General features: G+C 42.5%; 1 long non-coding RNA gene across 1 annotated transcript in view; it reads right to left on the reverse strand.

The window, feature by feature from the left end:
- The window catches only part of LOC101395203 (uncharacterized), a 44,057-nt gene extending 20,620 nt beyond the window's left edge, over nucleotides 1-23,437 (reverse strand). The window contains exon 1 of the long non-coding RNA XR_015549507.1: nucleotides 23,229-23,437. This is a non-coding gene — a long non-coding RNA (uncharacterized LOC101395203). The remainder of the gene's footprint in view (nucleotides 1-23,228) is intronic.
- Nucleotides 23,438-23,819: the final 382 nt, after the last annotated feature.

The raw sequence follows: 23,819 nt of genomic DNA on the forward strand, positions 1-23,819 counted from the left end.
GCTGCTGGGACTGGAGGGTGGAGCATTACTCATCCTGGTGACTTCTATTAAAGGCTGGCTCTCTAGGCCTGAAGTCATCATCCACACTGAAGCAGACAGGTGCACTTGCTGTGTTCCCAAGGATTCAATCATGTCCATTATAAAACACAAGGCCATGGAATTGATTATCAAGGTTGTGGTTCCCTTTGTCATGAATAGGATAAGAATGCATCTCACATGGTGGTTCATGACATCTCCAGAGAACCAATGGATGTCCCTGTGGTGCTTAAAAGAGAGCTGTACGTTTCTGTTGAAAAAGACCTTGGCTTTCATTCTGGGTAACCTCGCTCCAGTTGTATGCAATCTGATTGTCCATAAATCATTAAGAAGTATCTCACATTGATTTCAAAAGAAGATGTTTCAGAAACCAACAGTTGTCATTGTGGTTTAAGTTCTCTCACTAAATCTGTGCTCTCCAGGCAATCTGGGAAAAATACTCTTCCTCTGGTGCATAACTACCACTTTTCTGGCTTCTCTTTGGCCAGTGGCCAGTTGTGTGTGTCCTCGACTCTGTCCTTTCGTCATCGTTTGTCCTACTGTGTCTGCCCCATGAAGAAGACAGACTTGCTATTGAACAATTAAACACAGTATCAAATTAACCAAGGAGGGGAAAGACCTGCACCCTGGAAAATATCAGGTATTGATGGAAGAAATTGAGGTAAGACAAAAAAATGAAAAGATATTCTGTTCTCTTGAATTGCAAGAATTAATATTATTGACATGTCTGTACTACCCAAAGCAATCTCCAGATTCAATGCAATCCCTATAAAACTTCCAATGGCATTTTTCACAAAAGTAGAAAAAACAATCCTAAAATTTGTTAGGAACCAGAGAAAACCATGAAGAGCCAACACAATCCTGAGACAGGAGAACAAAGTAATGAGCTTGTCCTTATAGAAAATGAAATGAACGTATCTCCTTGTTAAGTATAAAGCTATTGCCGTTTGAAAGGTATAATATGCTGTTAAAAGTGTAACGGCTGTTTCTTTTCAAAATATCCAGATCATCTTCCATAGACATTAGATGATCCTGCCTTTAATAAGTGTAATTTAATAAATGTCATTTGCTGAGAAAGTGTAAAAACCTTGCAGTTATGACAATGAGAGAAATAAGACCACACATGTCAACTTGGATGTAACTCAGAGACACAAGGTTCAGTAAAAAGGAGCCAGACACTAATCCATGGGTCTAACATACGTTGCATGTGTGTGTGTGTGTGCGCACGCGTGTGTGCAGTTAAGAGAGAGAACAGTCTCACTATTTCACATGGGCGTGGTTAAGTGACAACACCAGTGTGAGTCTCTGTCTTCTCTCTGTAAAAGCAGCATGAGAACAGTGTGACTCTCTCAGGGTTGTCACAGACATGACGTGAGGGATGACATGAAAAGCCAGGAGGGTGGACCCTCCACAGGGACCCCCAATATTCCTCCTGCAAACATTCACCCAAGATTTTGGTTCCTTTGTCTCCCTTGTGCACAAATTTATCATCTTTCATCATGATGGAGTTTATAAAGTTTTCAGGTCCCTCACCATTTCAGACGTGAAGCAATTTTAAGTTTGGGGTGTTTTGTTATATTGTAACAGATACCAGGAGTGAGGCCCATCCTTCCATGATTCCTACATGTTGACAGGGCTGGAATCATCCATATTTTACAGACAGTGAAATTGAAGTGACTGCACTCAATGCCCAGTGTACAATTATTCACAGGTGAGTTAATTCATTTTCTGAACACTGAGCACATATTCTATGCAGGATCATAGTGGTTACAGGGGACACAAGCCTGACAGACAGTCACTGGCCTTGGGGAGCTGAAGTTCTAGTGACGAAGGAGAAGCAGTCAAGACAAAGAAATAAGCAGTATTTCAGGTGGTGATAAGTCCTCTCAAAGAAAATAAAGTGAGTGAAGGAGACAGGGAGTGGTTAAAATGGGAGGTCTTCCTATTTTATATGAGATGGTCAGAAAATCTTCCATGACAAGGTGACATTTGAGCAGGACCTGAAGGAAGGGAGGGAAGGTTCATGCATGTCTCTGGAGGAAGATTATTTCAGGGAGAAGGACCAGTCAGTGCAAAGGCCCTGGGGCAGGAGCTTGCTTGGCATGTTTGAGGGTCAGGAAGTCACTGTGACCACAACAGATGGGATGAGGAGGATGACATGAGAGTGTAGGCAGGGACCAGGTTGTACAGGATAGTGCTACTCACAGGGTGATCTGCAAGGACCAAGGGGCTTGGGCCAGAAAGTAGATCAACCACATCACTATGTGTCCTGTTTATTTCAGCTGACATTTTCTTCATTGGAAGACATTCTTGACCAAATATTGAGTTGATTGACCTTCCAGTGGAAACTCCCTGTCTTGATGCAGCCCAGCACTTTGATTGGCACTCACCTGGGCCTGTGGGCTGTGGTGAAGACTTTGGATTTTGGTGTGATTGAGATGTGAGCAACAGGAGGGCTTTGAGTAGAAAAAGGATGACCTGACTTGGGCTTTGAAAGAATTCATCTCTGAAGATTCAGAGATCCTACTGTGAAGAGAGAGATATAAGGGAAGGGGGAACAAGGAAGAAGCAGGAAGACCAGGTACATAACAAAAACCCCATGTAGGAGTGGTGGTGGTTTGGACTTGAGTGTTTGCATTCTATTTATATTTTACAAGCAGATTGCCAGTGAATTAGAGATTGTTGAGAGAACAACAAAGACGTCAAGGATAACACCATGATTTCCCTCCTGAGCCACTGGAAGGATGGAATTGAACTTGACTGAGAAGAGGAAGGCTCTGGGAAGGTCAGGTTGGGAGGTGGGAGAGAACAGGTCTTTGTTGTGGACATGTTAAGTCGGAGATTCCCCATGATGTCCAGGATAGACATCCCAGGTTGACTTAACTTGTTGCCTTCCAACCCCCTTGAAAAACACACAAAAGCCTGAGAAGATGAAAACAGCAGTACCCAGAATCTCTGACAAAAGATTCACACATGTGAGATGTGGAAGAGGGAAATGGTTCTTGTGAGAGGAAGGTTGTGCCTTTCCTGGCACTCATGACCTGATCCATGAAACCATTGTGTCCCAAGCTCTTGCCTTCAGTTTGGTCCTGACCCCCAACCCTGCCCTACACTCACTACCTGCCCCCAGACTCCATCCCAGATTCCTTTCCTAGTCTGACTACCCCATGCTCAAACTCCCTTCTTGACTTGATTCTCCAAATGCCCTCAGCTCAAGTCGTCTGCATTCATGGCATCCTTCCTCCTCCAATCCTTCACCACTCTCCAGAGCCCTAGCCCCCAATGAATGGTCATCTTCCTCTCTCCCTTTTCAACTGTCCCATGTCCCCTGTTGCCCTGTACATCTGGTGCTAGCTCTTGTGCCCAGTGTCAGGGCACTAAGCTGAGTCTTCAAGAATATTATCCTTCCCTCCAATTCTGTGTCTCACAATCATGTCCATCCAAGCGTGGAATGATGGTATACCCAATTCACTGTTCCAAGTCCAGGTGCTCCTCCTTTAACAGGTAAGTTAGTCTTTCACCCAGAATCCTCAGCTCCATCCTGGAGCTCCCCAAAAAGAGCCCTCTTACATGACCGCACCATATCCAAAATCATGCTTAACACTTTGAAACCATACCCAGGATTTGCTATTTCTCATCTGGACTCTGTACAGACCCCATCCCTCAATCTCCAACTCTGTTTATGCACGCTCCACCTCATGGCCAGGTCTCCAAGGATTCACCCAAATACCCCAGAGGCCAAAAGGAACAAAAAAATGACACAGAACCAGAGGATAGATTCTTTCTACTATTTCCCAGGTTCTGTTTTTGGACTCTACTTAGAATAGGCATGTGGCATTTGTAAAAACAAGAAAGAGAGAAAAGAAATGGAGACACAGAGGTGTGGCCTACACCCAAGGATGGGCAGGGACCTGAATAGGGTGGTCTAGTGCAGGTGTGTGGGTGGCCAACATGGCAGGAACCTGCTTGTCTACTGGAGTTGCAGGGTTTTAGGACAAACTATCCTTAAAAATCTAAGTAATCTTGTTCCGTGAAGGAGAGATGAAAATGTACACAGAATGACAACAGTGTCAGAGTCAGGGTGAATAAAAGACAGGTAAGAAGCTGTGGAAGACTCGGCCCAAAAGAACCTAAAAAAGTCCTTGTGTACAAATCTCTGAACAGTCTTGGGTGGAATATGGGGCACTCTGGCCGGTGGCTGAGGCAGAAGCACTTTCAGGGAAGCACCACAGCTACAAAAACAACAATCTGAAAATGCCAGGGGACGCAAAAAGGCTCTGGCACAATTTTCTCAAATCCAGCACCATCCAGCATGAGACTCACCAGACAGAGAAACTCTGCAGCCGGTGCTTTCCTCAGGCGCAATGTCCAGGGCCACTGCTCCGGGGCTCAGAAAGACCCTCTTCTGTGGATCGTTGCGCCCAGCCCAAACTGGATCTCCACTCAACGCACAAGTCTTTGGACTCCCGGCCTCTGGCAGCTGCCTGCCAGGCCTCCTAGGGCCCCTCTCACACAGGCACTTCCCTCCCGCTGTGGCTCGGGGCCGTTTCCTGCCTTCACTCACTTGCTGACTCCTGGGTCACATCTCCAAACCTCACCTCCTTTCATTTTGTTTCATCAGAGACCTAGTGCTCAGGCCCCATTACTGAAACACGAAAAGACACTTGTTTCCCCGGTAGAAGAAGAAGCTTTGAGAGAGCCCTCAACAGAGTCGAGTCCCATTCTTTCCATGGGGACGTGCAAGGTGGCCCGCAATGAAGGCTACTCTTACCACTTGCCTGTGGCTCCTGTCACCGAGGACCACCACCTCTTCTCCTAGCACAACACAAATGTCTTTTCTCACAGGCCTGGAAGCAGACAGTCTCAACCGGGTTTCAAGCTGTGTCGTGGGCTGAAGCAAGCTCCCAGCAGAAGCCCTCTGGTGGGAACCTTCGCTAGCCTTTGCCAGCATCTGGTGGCTGTTCTCATCTCTCGACTCTGGGCTCTACCTCTCCCCGCCTTTCGGCCCGCTCTCGTCCCCTGTGCCCAGGCTCCAGTGATTCTCCTGTTCTGCCCTCTTTGCGTACAAATTCGATGGGTATAAATCTCTCTCCTTCCGGTCTCTCGTATCTCAAATCTCTAAAGTCGGTGTCCAACCAGTATATCATACAGGACGACATGAATTTTGGTAAACAAAGTGTGCTTTGCTTTGGCAGCAATTGGGTAAGTGAGTCAGACGGAAACTGGGTGTTGAGCTCGCTGGCAAGTGCCTTGGCCAGGAGCCTGAGTGGTTATGTCTATGTTTGCATTTAGTTGGGCTCGCTGGCAGGTGACTTGGCCATGATCCTTAATGCTTATGTCTAGTTTTGGTTTTAGCTGATCTCACTGGCAAATGCCTCGGCCAGGGGCCTGAATGGTGATGTGTAGTTTAGGTTTTAGCTAAGCTCAAATGCCTTGGCCAGGAGCCTGAATTGTTATGTGTATGTTTGGCCAAGGCAACGGCCAGGAGCCTGAATTGTTGTGTGTATGTTTGGCTAAGACATTTGCCAGTGAGGGGTGGTGAGCACAAGCTCACCCACCAGACCCACCCTGCCTGGATGGTGTATAAAAGTCCCACGCTCAGACTCTGCAGAGTCCTCTGGGGGACTGAAGCAAACCGGCACACTCACCGTGCTCTCTGAGAAAACTATGATTTCATTCCTAAAACACAAAGCCGCTGAATTCGCAGTGCACATCATGGCTACTCTCCTCATTGAGAAGGGACAATTGTATCTCACGGAGAAATTCACGATATGTGAAGAGACATGGTCAATATGGTTGTTGAAACACCTGTGCACGTTTCTATGCAAGGAGATTGTGATGGTGGCACTGGGCCTGATGGCTCCAGTTGGACACAACCTGATTGTCGGTCCACATTTGCAAAACCAATATGCCCTATGTGTTGCAAAACAAGAAGGCCTTCCCGAAAGCTCCAGTGGTGATCGTGGTTCTTTGACTCTTGAGCAACCCAGGAGGCAAGGTCTCTCCCTCTCCGGTGGAGAATGATCACCTTCTTGGCCTCGCATCAGCCAGTTGCTGGAATGGTCTGTCCCCAACTCTTTGACTACACTGTCAGTGGAGGCCCAGCACCGTGCACGCCTGCCTGCCTGCCTGCCTGCCTGACAGCCCGACAAAGCAATCGGTCTAGATTGGACTTTGAAAATAAACACAGTCTTTGCCGAATGAGTGTAGGCCTCCCTGATGTGTTCTGGGCTGACTTCCCTCTCAGTGGAGCTAGGGCTCTCTGGCCTGCACCCTGAGCAGCATAGGCTGTCTCAAGGTGGACAACACCCCGGTGATGGGGCCAAGAGATCTCCAAGGGGGACAAGGGTGCTGAGGGCAGGCAGCCTGGATGGGGTTCACTCAATAGGATGGTTGCAAGGCTGAAATTCTGGTCTGAAGTGTCCCGAGAGGGCTGTGAGAACCTCCCGTGTGGGCAGGGCAAGTGTTCGGTGGGAGATGTACCCAGCAGGGGGCACCGGGTTGGAAGGCGCATTTCCTGCTTGCAGGGGAGCTATGCAAAGTACAGTCTGGGCAGAGTCAGCAGCCTGAATGGCGGGACAGAGTAGGGGGCAGAATGAATGGGGCTCAGAGAATCCAATCAGAGGAACCAACTTTGGGTGAGGTGGCTGTGGTGATGGTCATGAAAGTCAGGTGTGTGCAGACATCCTGGATCAGCAAAGTGTAACCTCTGTGAGGGGCCAGAGGGTGCCAGGGCCACAACTCTCCCCGTGCATGGAACGCAGCTGCTCCCGGGGGCTGATCTGGGAAGGTACAACCTCCAAGACTCTTCTCTTGGAACCTCCTGGATCCAAACTCAGGATGTCAACATTCACCTCTGTGGCAGTAGGGAGAAGGCTTCCCCAACAAGACCCACGGGCAGGCGGTCCACAGGAGAACTTCTGGCTCACTGGGGCCCAGACCCGCTGCCCACAGGTCTCCCAAACCCTGTGGGCACCTGCTTCGGCAGCTGCAAGAGCAGTGTACTCCCTGCTCCCGGAGGCCAGTCTCTGCCCCTTGCTTTCAGGCCCACCTTGAGGATCCCAGGTGCTTCACAGTGGAGCTTCCTCTTGTGGAATGAATAGGGACTCCACGTGTTGTTGCTAGAAATTTCCACGCCACTGCCTTAGATAGAGGCCTTTTTCTATACAAGAAATGAAAAGTGTTGGCCCAACCCTATGAAGCCTGAGGGACCCTCCCCACCTACAGCTGCACTCTCAGGCATCCAGGGCACGGGTGCCTACCCTCAGCCCTTTGTTGCACATCTCCTCCAGCAAACTTTCAGCCCAGGCTGTCCTTCCATTCTCTCCCCCTGCACCCTGGGCCCTCCTCACATCTCAGTCCCCTGGCAACCGGTCAACTCCTCCCTGGTGCCTCCTTCTCCTTCACTTCATCCTAGAGCCCTTGAGAATCCAACTTGGGAATATTCTGGCTGCATTGAAGAAGGCCTGGGGGATGGAGGCCAAGGCAACCTGTGGCATTTTCTTCTTTCTGCCAGGCACGTGAGGCTGAAATTTTAGGACCCAGACCTTGTTGTGATAGCCAACTCCCCATCTCTCAGCCCTGGCACTGGTGTCCTCTGGAAAACTCTGGTCTTTGCTCTCCCTTCCCTTTAGCTTGTTCCTAGCCCTACCCACTCTCCAGCTTCATTTATCGCTCTTAGCCCTGGCTGAGCTCCCAGAACCCTCCTATGCTCGGAATACCACCCCCCCACCTCCTGTTCCCACTCCCCCGCACCCCCCTCCCTTCCTTTCTTGAATTCCACACCAGGCTCACCTCTATTTCTGCCTCTGTGCTGTCCCCACACTCTCCAATCCCTCCGGATGTCTAGACTCCAGGTTCCCCACAAGATCCTCTCCCCGTCTCACCATGTCCCCTCTCCCAAGTTTTCCCATCAGTCCCTTCTCCTGCAGTCACTCTGTCCTCAGCTTTGTGCTCCTGCATCCCTTGGGGTTTCTTTCTTCTTTTGGCTCCTATCTCCACCTTCTTTAAAGGAAATGCACTCCTCTCCCTCTGGCTTCTTAGACATTTACTTTTATTTTCCTATTATTTCCTTCATCCTCAGGAGTTGTCCCCCTATTCCATTCACAGTGCTCAGCCTCCTCCTGAAAACCTGCTGCCCCTCCCTGATTCTCCTCCACCCTCTTCCCTATAAACCCAGACTCTCACTCCATCCACCCCTCTCCCCACATGCCTCCCTCTCCCAGACTTTCCACTGTCTTGTCCAAACTCTGCCCAGGACATCCTTCCTGCCACCCTCACAGCCCATCTCTGGTTCCCAGAGGTCTCCCCAAGATTACACGCAGAGCTCAGAGGCCAACCTGAGTGGACAAAGCCCAACAGAACATAAATGTGCATTCTAACTCCATTTCCACTGAACTTTCAGACAGGCACATAGAGTTTGTGAAAACAACAAAGAAAGCCAGGAATGTGGTACAGCTCCCTGTCAGAACAGGTTAGCAAACACTTAATTTTAACATAAAAGGTAAAGAGAAGGAAAGCATGAAAAAAATTATAAACACTTCAATTTAGTCACAAACTCACAACACAAAAAATAATAATTTGTGACAAAAGTAACCCAGAAGGGGAAGAGGAAAGGGATCCAACCAGCTTCTGCTAATGGAGATAAGAGGCTATGAGAAAATGGGTTATCTCATCTATGAGATTTTTTAAAGACAAACATAGGCTCAGACTGAAGGGATGGAAGATGATACTCCACCAAATGGCAAGCAAAAGAAAGTAGGTATTGCCATACTTATATCAGACAAAGCAGACTTCAAGATAAAAAAGACAATGAGGGACAAAGAGGGGCAGTATATAATGATAAAAGGACATTCCACAAAGAGGACATAATGCTTATGAATATATATGCACCTAACACAGGAGCACCAAAGTATATAAAGCAACTATTAACAGATCTGAAGGGATAAATTGACAGCAACACAATAATAGTAGGGGACCTCAACACCCCACTTGTATCAATGTATAGATTATCCAGACAGAATGACAACAAAGAAATAGTGTCCTTAAATGAAACACTAGACCAGATAGATGATATATGTGTGTGTGTGTGTGTGTGTGTGTATACAGAACATTCCATCCAAAAATAGCAGAATACACATTCTTCTCAAATGCACATGGAACATTCTCAAAGATAGACCATATGTTGGGAAACACGGCAAGTCTCAATAAATTTAAGACTGAAATCATATCAAGCATCTTTTCTGACCACAATGCTATGAAACTAGATATCGACTACAAGAAAAAAGCTGGGAAAGTCAGAAATATGTGGAGACTAAAGAACATGCTACTGAACAACCATTGGATCAGTGAAGAAATCAAAGGAGTAGTCAAAAAATACCTGGAGACAAATGAAAATGAAAACACAACATGCCAACTCTTATGGGATGAAGCAGAAGTGGTACTAAGAGGGAAATTCATAGCAATACAGGGCTACCTCAACAAACAAGAAAAATCTCAAATAAGTAATCTTAAACTACACCTAACAGAGCTAGAAAAAGAAGGACCAACAAAGGCCAAAGTCAGCAGAAGGAGGGAAATAATAAAAATTAGAGAAAAAAATCAATGAAATAGAGACCAAAAAAACAGTAGAAGGGACAAATGAAACTGAGACCTGGTTCTTTGAGAAGATAAACACAATTGACAAACCCTTAGCAAGACTCACTGAGAAAAAGAGAGAGAAGGCACAAATAAATAAAATTAGAAATGAAAGAGGAGAAATCACAATGGATACCACAGAAATACAAAGGATTATAAGAGAATACTATGAAAAACTGTATGCCAACAAATTGGACAATCTAGGAGAAATGGATAAATTCTTAAACTCATATAACCTCTCAAAACTGAATCAAGAAGAAATAGAGAATCTGAATAGACCAATCACAAGTAAAGAGATTGAAACAGTAATCAAAAACCTCCCAAAAAATGAAAGTCGAGGACCAGTTGGCTTCTCCAGTGAATTTTACCAAACATTCAAACAAGATTTAATATCCATCCTTCTCAAACTATTCCAAAAAATAGAGGAAGATGGAACACTTCCTAACACATTCTATGAAGCCAACATCACCCCAATACCAAAGCCAGACAAGGACAATACAAAGAAGGAAAATTACAGGCCAATATCACTGATGAATATAAACACAAAAATCCTCAACAAAATATTGGCAAACTAAATACAGCAATATGTTCAAAAGATCATACACCATTATACCAGGGACGCAGGGATAGTTCAACATCTGCAAATCAATCAACATGATACACCACATCAACAAAATGAGGAATGAAAACCACATGATCATTTCAGTAGATGCAGAGAAGGCATTTGACAAGATCCAACATCCATATATGATAAAAACTCTCAACAAAATGGGTGTAGAAGGAAACCACCTCAACATGATAAAGGCCATTTATGACAAGATCATACTCAACGGGGAAATTCTGAAAGCCATTCCTCTGAGAACAGGAACAAGACAAGTGTGCCCACTCTCACCACTCTTATTCAACATGGTACTGGAGATTTTGGCCAGAGCAATTAGGCAGTAAAAAGGAATAAAAGGAATCCAAATAGGCAACAAAGAAGTGAAACTTTCACTCTTTGCAGATGACACGATTTTATATATAGAAACTCCTAAAGAATCCACTGGAAAACTACTAGAAATAATCAACAACTACAGCAAAGTCGCAGGGTACAAAATCAACATACAAAAATCAGTTGCAGTTCTGTATGCAAATAACAAACTAACAGAAAGAGAGCTCAAAAAGATAATACCATTTACAAGTGCCACAAAAAGAATAAAATATCTAGGACTAAATCTTACCAAGGAAGTGAAAGACCTATACAATGAAAACTATAAGACATTATTGAAAGAAATCGATGATGACATAAAGAAGTGGAAAGATATCCCATGCACATGGATTGGAAGAATAAACATAGTTAAAAAGTCTATATTACCTAAAGCAATCTACAGATTCAATGTAATCCCAATCAGAATCCCAATGACATTCTTCAGGGAAATAGAATGAAGAATACTAAAATTCATATGGGGCAGCACAAGACCCTGAATAGCTAAAACAATCCTGAGAAAAAAGAACAAGACTGGAGGCATCACAGTCCCTGACTTCAAAACATACTACAAAGCAATAGTAACACCTATTTAGTTTACTTGCTCCTCACAGTTATATTTAGATTGCTTGCAAAATCCTCATGAGACATCAGACAAAATCAGCTACTACTATTCTAAGTTATTTTTGGCTGACAATGTAACAGAAATAACATATTTGCATCATACCCAAAGTTGATAACTCTGAAAACACGTTTATATTAATCAAACCAGCAAACTTAAACAAATTTTATTTACCAGAGATCATTTTATATCATGTTAATTTGAAAGACACCAGGGCTAGTTTCTATTACATTTAGAAATAATTTATATAAGCACTTACTTCAAGCCAATTAAACGGAGATCCTTTAGAAATTGCTCCCTGACAGATGGACCTCCTCAGATTTTTGTTAAACATTCTTTTCTTTTTGCTTTAAGGATCCTTTTTAGAGCTGTTATTGAAATCATTTTGTCTTTTACAAGTTTCTGCATATTAATCAAAGACTGCATCCCACTGTGAGCAGTTGTGGAGCCTCTCTTTGAAGGGTGGCCCTTAAGACAGACTTGAAACAGAGGTTCCCCAGAATGGCCATTATAATATTAAATTATCTCAGAGGTTCACTTATTTTTATTTGCGTACTTTTAGATCCAGAATTTCAGGGGAGTTGAAGTAGGGAAGCTCAGTATGGGAGGACAGAGGAGCAGCAGATTTGGTTTCATTTCGCTAGCACGGTCACTGGTGTAGCTGTCATTTTCCAATCTGGTATGTTTTTAACTTATTTTATTTTAAAGAGGCAGTAAGGTATTCCTGAGTTTATTTAGAAACCTCAGAAAACCTAAAATAGGCATTCCATTGGTTGTTTAATTTCATAGCCAGCTTTTAGCAATTGCATATGCAAATACAGCAGATTGGGTAAACTGAAATTACCCCATTTCGGTCATTTTAAAGTGAGGTCTCCTTTAGCATGTTTAATGAACATTGCCTGAAGGGTGGATTTCTATGTTCTTAGAATATCATGCAGAAGAAACATTCGCGAGTGTGACACAACGTTTATCCCCATAATACAACCTATAATACAATCAAGCAACAGAAATGCAATTACTTTATATAAAGCCCATTTAAATATACTAATTTTCTTACAAATTTTTATCTTGATTTTATCAACTCTTATGCAACTAATCATAGTTTTCATTATGATTCTATCAATAAGTTTCCGTCTTACAATACTTTGTAAGGCACGTATTCCCAGCCAGACGTAACATCCATTACCAAAAAACATTCAGCAAAAGTAACATGACCTCTTCATATAATATTAGCCTAAACATTTTAATTTTTGTAATCTTATGAACCTTAGCAGCCGAACTGTTCACCCAAGTGATTATTGTCAGGTTTCTCATTGTGATTTCTGCCTTCTGGCTTTTAAAAAATTTTTTCAAATTGAGTGAAAAGAATGGACCTGTTTGAGGTCCTTCAATGTTGGGGGACTTGAAGGGGGTCCCCTTAGTACATCCAACCTTAGATAGAGTCTTCTTAAAACTTTTGTTTTTGGGCCGGCCCTGTGGCTTAGCAGTTAAGTGCGCGCGCTCCGCTGCTGGCGGCCCGGGTTCGGATCCCGGGCGCACACCGATGCACCGCTTCTCTGGCCATGCTGAGACCGCGTCCCACATACAGCAACTAGAAGGATGTGCAGCTATGACATACAACTATCTACTGGGGCTTTGGGGGAAAAAAATAAATAAATGAAATTAAAAAAAAAAAACAACTTTGTTTTAAGGCCATTAATGTCTGATTTATTTATCCCTTTTTTAATTCAGGAGATAGCTTTTTAAAACTTTTTATTTTAATTTTTGCAGGGAAGATTTGCCCTAAGCTAACATCTGTTGCCCATCTTCTTCCTTTTTTCTTCTTTTCCCCCCCGAAACCCCCGTACATATTTGTATAGAGTTGTAAGTTCTTCTAGTTCTTCTATGTGAGCTGCTGCCACAGCATGGCTACTGACAGACAAGCGGCATGGTTCCATGCATGGAAACCAAACCCAGGCTGCCAAAGCAGAGCACACTAACCTTTAACCACTAGACCATCAGGGCTATCTCTCCCATTTTTCTTTTTAATAACTAGCTAAAGTTTTTCATCCTGCTGAGATGAGTCTTGTGACTCTTCCTTTTCTGATTCCTTTTTGTTTTTCCCCTTTCAGTATTTGTCTTGTTTACCTCACTGTTATTATCTTTATTTATTATTTATTTTTTTGAGGAAGATTGGCCCCGAGCTAACATCTGTTACCAATCTTCCTCTTTATCTTTTTTCTCCTCAAAGCCCCAGTACATAGTTCTATAGCCTAGTTGTAGGTTACCTTATTTTTTAAAAATCCTCTTTTAAAATTTTCCACCCAGTCGAGAAGAGTCCTTGTATTTTTTTTTTTTTTAGCTTCTTCTTGTTCTTTTGTTAACTTGTTTTCATTAGTATTGTAAGACCATGACAGGAAGCAGAGACCCCAAGTTTAGTTAAGTTTTATCTTTTCCTTCTTCATAGGTCTATAACTGAAAACATTCCAATTTTGCCATACATAACCCAGAGGGTTTCCCCTGGGAATCAAATCCGAGTTTCCCATTATGGTACTGCCCATATACACACATCATACATATTCGTATATATCCACACAACCATAAAAACAGATGGAGCCAAGAGTTAGTCCGTTCAACAAATCAGGGTTCCCTTCAAACAAACTCCTCTAACCTGGAACAAAACCGCTGAAACAGAGGCAAACTAAATACGTATTCACATATACACATATGCACACAAGTTACAAGAAACAAATGGAGCTCCGAGTTCCTCTCTGTGTGAGATCTCTATTCCTTTCAACAAATTGGAGCCCCCCTAGAACTAACTCTAGTAACCCATAACCCCTGAAGCAGAGGCAAACAGATGAAAAGAAAAATCAGAGTCACTCAGTTTTAATGAGGCAACTCAACCCGAACAGCGGGGGCCCCGAGTTTCCTCTGTGAGTGAGATCCCTTGTCCTTTCAACAAAATTGGAGCCCCTTAAACAAGCTCCAGTAACCTGGAACAAAATCGCTGAACCAAAGGCTAACAAATGAAAGGAAAAATAGGACTTGGTCAGTTATGTTTAGGAAACTTACCAAAAGGACATCTGTTCCAAATCAGAAACAAAGGAGAAAAGGAAAGTGAGGCTGAAGTTGTGAGCACTTTTTCTGCCTGCAGTGTCTCAAATTCATGTTTAAGAGACTGAGCACTTACTCTTCCAAAATGTCAAAAAGACCATCTTATGCCCCACCGCTCACCCCTGCTCCTGCAACACAAATGCTCAGCACACTAGGTTTCTGGGATACAATCCATACAGTAGTCTCACCTACAACAACTACAGGCTGGAAGGGAACCCAGGCATCAACAGTTGGGTCCTGGTAGGAGAATCAACTATTACAGCATCCAAAAAACAACTGGAATTGACCAGAAATGACTTCAGAGTTAAGTCCTTTTGAATCATCAGCATAGCCGTTAGAAAAAACTTTTTAACCTTGCTTTTCCAACTATTTTCAACATTCCTTGCATGTACACTGAAAAAAAATAGTGAGATCTGGATACGTATATAGAAGAAAAGAAGAATTCATTCTTTTTGGTGGTTGGTAGAGATAAAGCCTTGGGCACTTAATGGTTATACCATATGTAGACAAACCTAGAATTTCTTATGATTAAAATACCCTTTTTGAGATGAAAAGCATCTTTCCCTTAAGGGAATTTGCATTAGGCTCAAGATCTCAGTTTCTTAGTAAAGGCTGGGCGTACAGACTTGGTTTTTTTTTGTCTGGCTTACCAGTTTGAACTGTTACACATAATTATTTGCCTTTTGGATTTAATATTTGACCTTCTAATTGAGATTCATTTTTCTCTAGTTAAAAAAAGAAAAAATTATGTCATTTCAAAGAATTGCAGGGTGAAATTTGAATAAAAGTAATGTGGAGTACCAGACTAGACATCTACAACTAGAAGTGCATTTATTATGCATAGGATAAGGGATATGATTTCTGAAACTTAAGATGTTTCATTTAAATGATCAACCTAAGATATCAAAATTGGATGACGTACTTCAGACTTTTTATTTTAAAATCATCTTAAATGCCATTCAAAGAAGTTTAAGTAAAAAGAAACAAATAACTGTAAAGATAATTTACCAAAAATAAATAAGATTAAATAAATCCGAAAGCCAAATACCTATATACATTGGAATGTGCTACTGATGAGAATTTATACAACCCAGAAGGGCTGTAAATTTTGTAATACCTGCTGTTCATTTGCTGTATTCATAAATAATTCAATTGATGTGACTTCAAAAAAGCCCTGTCACCCTGTATCCAAGTTAAAGCAGAAAGCTTGTAACTATCAAACTGTATGTCTACCTTGGTAAGCACATTGCTTACCTTGACAGTTTTATTTGTCGAAATTTTTCATTGTTTCTGTGTAATTTGCACCTCAGAAGTGTATCAAGTTTTATGTGCCATGAATATTTCATGGTGTCTGAAAAGAATTCTGACCAAGTGTGTGTCGCAATGCAGACAGTTTTTATGTGCGTTGGTACATGTTTTTACCTGGGCTAGAAGTATTGTTTCACAAGTGTAAATGGTGGCAAGGTTATCAAATGATAAAGAACATTTTAATTTAAACAAGGAGCAAAATCAATTTTGGATCATTCATGTTAATGGAGAAGATTATTCATGGGCAGTGAAAAAGAGGATTATTACATTTTAATAGCTCTATACAGTCAGCTCTTGATTATCTTTGTTAATAGATAGAAATGGTGGTCAGCTGCAATAACAGAATCGTTTGTATTTCCATTTCTGTATGCATTTTGCTCTTAACTTGGATGCATTTATGGGAATTCTCTGTCAATAAAGTGAGATCATTCAGTGGAGAGTGAACTAGGAAAAGAAAAAACTGTACTCACTGTCTTAGGGCCTGGGTCAATTATTTCCTTCTCCCCATTCCTTTCTGGGGATGTTATAACCCAACATTTGGAGTGGGCACTAACTTCAAGGTAGATTGCTATAGGCGGGTTGTTGGACATAGAAAAGTTGGTGTTTGGATTCTTTGTGGTTGTTTTCTGGTACTATAGTCTTTTCAACACCAGACTGAAGTATAATGCAACTCTTTAGACTTAACGACTTGAAGGACTGAGAAAATGGGGAGGCTTTTAGTCTGTGTTAATCCCAGCCTCTTCAACTTTTCATGACCTCTCTGTCAGGTCATTGAACCATTCTGTAAGAAAATTAGTTATGGGGGCCGGCCCCGTGGCTTAGCGGTTAAGTGTGTGCGCTCTGCTACTGGCGGCCCGGGTTCGGATCCCGGGCGCGCACCGACACACTGCTTCTCCGGCCATGCTGAGGCTGCGTCCCACATACAGCAACTAGAAGGATGTGCAACTATGACATACAACTATCTAGTGGGGCTTTGGGGGGCGGGAAGGAGGCAGGATTGGCACTAGATGTTAGCTCAGAGCCGGTCTTCCTCAGCAAAAAAAGAGGAGGGTTAACATGGATGTTAGCTCAGGGCTGATCTTTCTCACAAAAAAAAAAAGAAAGAAAATTAGTTATGCCCAAATGTTTACACTACTTTTTTAATATATCTAATGTAAGCTGTGTTAGGACTCGACAGATCTGATTTTGACCATTTTAAAAGCATTTTCTTGGGGCTGGCCCAGTGGTATAGTGGTTAAGTTCACACAATCTGCTTTGGCAGCCCAGGGTTCACCAGTTCGGATCCTGGGCACGGACCTATTCACCACTCATCAAGCCCTGCAGAGGCAGCACCCTGCATAGAAGAAGTAGAAGGACCTACAACTAGGATATACAACTATGTACTGGGGCTCTGGGGAGAAAAAAGAAAAAGAGGAAGATTGGCAACAGATGTTAGCTCAGGGCCAATCTGCCTCAAAAAAAAAAAAATGTTCATGTATTCAGTTGAAGCTTTAAAAAGTTTAGTTGTTAGACTTTAAAAGGAAAAAAATTTTTTTTCTTTTAAGATGACCCCAATTGTGTGATGTCCTTTTTTTTTTTTTTTTTTTTTTTTTGGATCCTATTTGGTACTATCGTCTGCAAATCTCATTAAGTCAGTGATTTGAAGGAATGATTCTGTGAAGCTCTATGAAGTAGCTTTCTGTAGACTCTACAGAACACCTGGTTTTCCCGATGACTCCAATACATTTGAATATTTTTCAAACAATAAACACTTTATATAGCAAGTTGAAACCTTCAGAATGCTTATGATAGCTCTGAGATGGAATTAACTCCTAGGCACTCCTTCATTCAGATGATGATTAACATTCTCTTATGTACAGGTGTGAAAACAGATTGAGACAAAGTGTTAAAACAGCTTATTTCTGTGCTTGAAATGAAATTCTACCCCTGAAGAAAACCCTTAAATAAGCTGAAAATTGAGAGGAAACAACAACAAAAAGCTCTTGAGCAGCCAAAATGAATTTCACAAAATCATAGACTTGATTCATAGGATATTCCTAGGGCCTTACTCTCACATAAGCACAGTTTAACAAGTATAATTAATTACTTGTTTTCCCTCAACTCATTGCCAGTTGGAGGCAGAAAATTAGAAAGAAGGACAATCACCAACTAGAGGTAGGATTTCTGTTAGAGCAAGGAAAGAAACGGCTGCAAAAGGAAACATGCCCTCCCAAACCATCACCCCTGGGCCATTTAGCAAAGGGGACAGCAGTGTTTCACACCTCAAACCAGAGGATTACAGTAAAGCAGTGATTGGAAGTGAGTTCAGTGCAAACTGCTTTTTTTAAAAAAAAGAGTAGAAAAATGTTAAAGACATTTTAGAAAGATATCTGTCTGAGATGGTAAATAAATTAGGGGTGTTTAATGATATAAATCTTCAGTATCCTGAAAACTAGCTAGAATTTAACCTTGTTGTTATTGTTTTGGGTTTTCTTTTGTTTGTATTTGTAAATTGGTCAATGTAATGAACATATGGCCTAAATATGTAGATGATTTGGGTACATTTCTTTGAGAGAAAGAAATAAGAAAATCTATTAATGTTATAAAATGCAGCTCTTTGAAAAATATCAAAGCTCAAATATCACCATAATTTGTTTTTAAAGTGTTTTAATTCAATGTATAAAGCATAGACATTTTATTTAAAAAAAGAAGCAAAACAGACAAACCTAGAGCCCGTTTCCTTGCCACAAGAAAAATGCCCCTGGGGCCAGTGATGCTGGGTCATACAGAAGGTACCAGAGACAGTCCCTAAAGGAAAGCACTTAGGCAGTTGGGGCCAGTGATGCTGGGTACCAGAAAGTACCAGAGACAGTCCCTAAAGGAAATCACTTAGGCAGTTGGGGCCAGTGATGCTGGGTAATACAGAAAGTACCAGAGAAAGTCCCTAAAGCAAATCACTTAGGCAGTTGGGGCCAGTGATGCTGGGTACCAGAAAGTACCAGAGACAGTCCCTAAAGCAAATCACTTAGGCAGTTGGGGCCAGTGATGCTGGGTCATACAGAAAGTACCAGAGACAGCCCCTAAAGCAGATCACCTAGGCAGATGCCGGACTGCTTCCCAGGAAATCCCAGTAAGCCCAGGGCCACAGAGCCATGGGTAAAGAGCCTCCTGGCTGGCTCACCAAATTGAACACAAAAACAGGTTCATTTACCCACTGCACAGGAGGGCCAATAACAGGAATGCCAGGATTGTGGCAAGGAAAGAGGTTTATTAACAAAGGCAGCCAGATGGGGAGAGGAGAGTTAACACACAGACCCACCTCCTTGAAGGGAAATAGGTAGGGGTTTTTCTCTGGGGTTTTAGGTAGGGGAGGAGGAGGATGTGCTGGGGTTTTAGGTAGGGGAGGGAAGCATGTGGCCTTGCTGGTTGGCATCTTCCCTCCAGCCCGTGTTTGGCCTTGAAGACTGCATTTCTTTTCCCTTGACTATCTGGACTTTTCTGGTTAGTTTTCATCTGCAGCCTGTCTTTGGCCTTGTGAGGCTGAATCTTGACGTCTGGACCTTAAATTCCTAGGACAGACTTCCCACTCACATACTAAGGAGGGACAGAAAGACCTGGTTAGTTTTGAACAACAGTTGATTATGCTGAGGATGCACAGCTGCAGTTAGCAAAGCTTATCTCAAAGTTTTTTCTCTCTTCTTCTAGCCCAGGAAAGATTTTTTAACTTCTTCATTCTCAGTTTCACTCACACATAACTCTGTGTGATGCATTTGGTATTTTCTAATTTATGGGGTTGCTGTAACTCAGCTATGGCCCTCAGAGGCCTTAACACAGTCAAGCAACATGTAGCTGACCTTATATGGAATATTACTTACCAACATCACCAAAGATAAGGTGTTAGTCAATTGTTACAGGACATACAACAATTTTGCACATACACGTACAAGTGATTATCAAGTAAACAATCAGCTTAACAAACCTTCTTACTCCCTGTTTGAACCTTATACCATATATATTTATTTATAGTCTTGCCAAATCATCCCAAAATAAGATTGAATATATAACAATACATAAAGCTTAACTCTCATCTCATAACAATACTTTAACCCCAGTAAAAATATATTTAATCAAAACTATTAATTAAACAAAATGTCCATATCTTCAACACCAAAGATTAGAAAAAACTGCTCAATGAATTTTAAAAGTTTCTCCACTAATACCAATACATCACTTTAATTTATAAAATTTCCATAGACAAACATCTCCCCAGATCTAATATTTTTCTGTAAAATTAAAGTTGAAGTACATTTAACTAACTCCTAAAACAAAATTCTTACTAATCTCTCAAATAATAAATCAGAAAACTATCCAAACATTTTTAAAAACTCTTTTTTCCAACACATCACTTCAGTCTGTAGATACATGTCCTGAACCTAACTTGTTAATGTAGCTTAAAAACTATAGCAAGACTCTGAAAATGCTTAGATGAGGTCACCAACTCCATAAACACATAGGCTTGGGCCCAGCCTTTCTACTAATTTTTAATAGAATTACACATGCAAGTATCCACATCCCAGTGAGAACACACTCCAAATCACCAGAGATTGAAAGGAACAGACGTCAAGCACACTAAAATTAGCTCACAATGCCTTGCTTAACCACAGCCCCACAGGAAACAGCAGAGGTAAAAATTAAGCCATCAATGCAAGTTTGACTAAGTTATACTAATTAGCGTTAGTAAATTTTGCGCCACCTACCGCAGTCATAGGATTAACCCAAATTAATAAAAATTCAGCATAAAGTGTGTTAAAGATACAATTACAATAAAGTCAAAACTTAATTACAGTATAAAAAGCTACAACTAAAATAAAACTAAACTACAAAGTGACTTTAATATTTCTCACTACCGGATAGCTAAGACTCAAACTGGGGTTAGATACTCCACTATGCTTAGCCCTGAACCCAGATAACTATTTTAACAAAATTACTCCAAAAGTACTAGTAGCAGCAGCCTAAATTCAAAGGACTTCACACTGGTTTCTTTCCCTCCAGAGGAGCCTGTTCTATAACTGATAAACCCCAATCAATCCGACCAGCCCTTGCTAATGCAGCCTTTGTACCACCATCTTCAGCAAACTCAAAAGGAATTCTAGTCACCAGAAATATTAGGCAGAAAAATGTTAGGTCAAGGTGTAGTTTATGGGATGGGAAGAAATGAGCTACATTTTCTATTTGAAGAACACTAAATTACATGAAAATATCTATGAAATTAAAAACTAAAGGAGGATTTGGTATTAAATTAAGAATTGAATTAGGCCATGGAGCAGGCACACAGTCCCTGTCACCCTCCTCAAATATCAAAACCTGCAATATTACTGATTAATAAGTATTATACATACAAGAGGAGATAAGTCCTAACAAGGTGAGCACACAGAAAAGTGGGCTTGGACAGATCAAAGTGTGGCTTAAACAAAGCACCTAGTTTACACCAGGAGATTTCATTTCAAATGACCACTTTGAGTTAAAGCTAGACCAAATTTACCAAACTCAACTATTATGAATAAATTAAGCAAACACTCAAAATTAAAAGTATAGGAGAGAGAAATTTTAATTGGTGCTATAGAGCAAGTTCCTTTGTTCAACGATTCAAGTTCTCTGACCACAGCAATGGAAGATGAGTCTTTGAGACATTACTCACCTGTCTTCCAATTTGCCAGCTAATCTAATTAAACTTCATTTCTCCACCTCTAACTCAATGTGATAAATTGGCTCAGCTCATGGCGGGCACAGCAAGCCCACCACTCGGTATCATGATGTTACCACCTACTTTGTAGTTGCTGAGAAGTAACTTTGGATTGCAAGTGCTGATGAGTAACCCAACACTCCATCATTAGCCTGGACCACTTCCTCTGTGCAACTGGGCAGAGTATATAAGAGGCCAGTTCTCCAGGAACGAAGTCATTGCTTCGACTGAAACCAACAGAAACACTCGCTACATTTTTGCCATGAATTCACTTATTTCATTTAGTAAGGACAAGGCCATGAGAATTCTGGAGGGTAGAATAGTTGCATTTCTCACTGATAAGATATGGAAACTTATAAAACATAAATTAATGGAGTATGGAATGGTGAAGTGCCTGATGGTCCTTACACCTTTGTCTAAATTTCTAATCAGTGAGATGCTGACATATGTACTGGGCAAGATAGCTTCTGTTGCATACAACCAGTTGCAAGTGAAATGTTTAAAAAACAGGATCACACGTTTCTTTAAAAAGATGATGCATCGCCAACCAGCACAAGTGATTGTCGTTTAATTTCTACTTATAAATCCAGCTGGGTAGCTACAAAATCCTCGTGAAATCCTGATGAAGACAACATCAAATTACTTTCATAAGACGATGCCTTGTGGGAAGTTAACAGCAGAGAATGTGCTTCATTGCTAATTATAAATCTCGCACCTTATGATATCCATCTTCAGGGGGACACACAGGTCCTTCTCTTGGTTGCCTAAACTTTGCAGTTTCATCAACCTCTGACAGAAAATTTTGATACTTATGTTTTGCTTTCATCGTTGTCTACCATCTCCGCCTCTCTGACAAAAAGCAACGCCTCTGTGACAAAGAAGAAGGATTTGAAACTGAGGAAATAAAGTATTATCCTACTGGAATGTGGCCTCTCGGTGGTTCTGTGGTGATTTCTTTCTCATGTTGGGGTGAGTCTCTGGCCTGGGCTCTGAGCAGGCCAGCGGTCCCCATCTGGAGTGAACCCAATCTCAGCAGGGAGGACATCTCTACTGGGGCAGGAGGCTGAGGGGTGTGAGCCTGGATAGGGTTTAGTGGATGAGAAAATTTCAGAGATGAAATTCTGGAGTTGAGTCCTGAGGAGGCATTAAAAATCTCCTGTCCCAGCATGGGGAGCAAAGTCAAAAGGACCATGAGTAGGATCAGGGGCTTGCAGAGGGCATTTCCTGGTATCCGGGGAGGACTAGAAATGGGAGCTGAGGGGAAATGGCACCAGGACGAGTCAGCAGAATAAAAATGCCCCCAGCCAGTTGATGGGGGGCAGAATTCTTCAAGGGAAAATTATGGTGGGGACAGAGGAAAGGGGATACTCTATGCTAGGAGGGACCCTCAGAACTGCAAGTACAGACATCAGAAGGGGAAGGGTGTTTACTTGAACTAGCCTCTGTGCTGTCCCAGAGGGGCCAGTGAGGGTGATGTTTTAAACAGCGCAGGATACGACTGAGGCCTCTTTGTGCAGGAGGAAGTGACCCTGTGTACAAGTCTTCCCAACCCTGAGAGACACTTCTCACCTCCAGATTGAGCCACAACCCTCAAAGCGTGATGTCCCTCTCTTCATCCCCTGCCCCTTACCGGCTCCCCACTTCCCCCTTTTCTAGATTCTTCTGGGTTTCACACACTCCAGGTATTCCCGACCCTTGATCCCCTCCCCCCACCCCGGATTTTCTAGGTTCTTCTGGGCTCCACACACTCCAGTATTCCCACTCTAGATTCCCTTCCCCTCCCCCCTCCCTGTGCCTAGGCTCCTTTTCAGCCTCCACTCAGGGTCTCAGTCAGTTTCACTTACCAAATCTTGGCATATTGTTAACTTGTAAGCTCCGCTGAAGGCCGTCTTCGAGCTCCGAGGTTGACATTCACTTTCCTATAGCACAACGGGAGATTCTGCAGCCACCTGACCCAGAACCGGTGGTGAGAAGAACTGGAACCTCTCAGCCTGGTGGGAGCTGAACACTGGAAAGTCTGCCCACACTCTTGAAACTCCTTCTGAGGTCTCTAGTCCCCACTCCAACCCCTCCTTCATTGGCCACCCTTGCCCCCTTCTCCACAGATGTTCAGAAACCCACTTCTGGCAACACACCAACGCTAAACTTCCTTCCTGTTTTTGAATCGGCTTACACCCTCAGCTCAGGCCTCCTGTCTCCTCAGGGTCCTGCTCATTCTCCAGGATTTCTAGCCCCATGAGGATTTGGATCTCCCTCTCCACCATATGTCTGTGCCATGTCCCCCGTCAGCCTGTTTATCAGGAGTCCCTGCAGACTCCTGTGCCCCTGGAGATTTGCATCTGTGTGTCCCCCAGCCTAACTCCTTCAACACACACACACATACACACATACTCATATAGGCACCTACACACTCATATACAAAATACATGCACTCA

The sequence above is a fragment of the Ceratotherium simum genome, chromosome 33 (assembly GCF_057802395.1).
Source record: "Ceratotherium simum simum isolate JZ-2026a chromosome 33, ASM5780239v1, whole genome shotgun sequence".
In the NCBI taxonomy this organism is placed as follows: domain Eukaryota; kingdom Metazoa; phylum Chordata; class Mammalia; order Perissodactyla; family Rhinocerotidae; genus Ceratotherium; species Ceratotherium simum.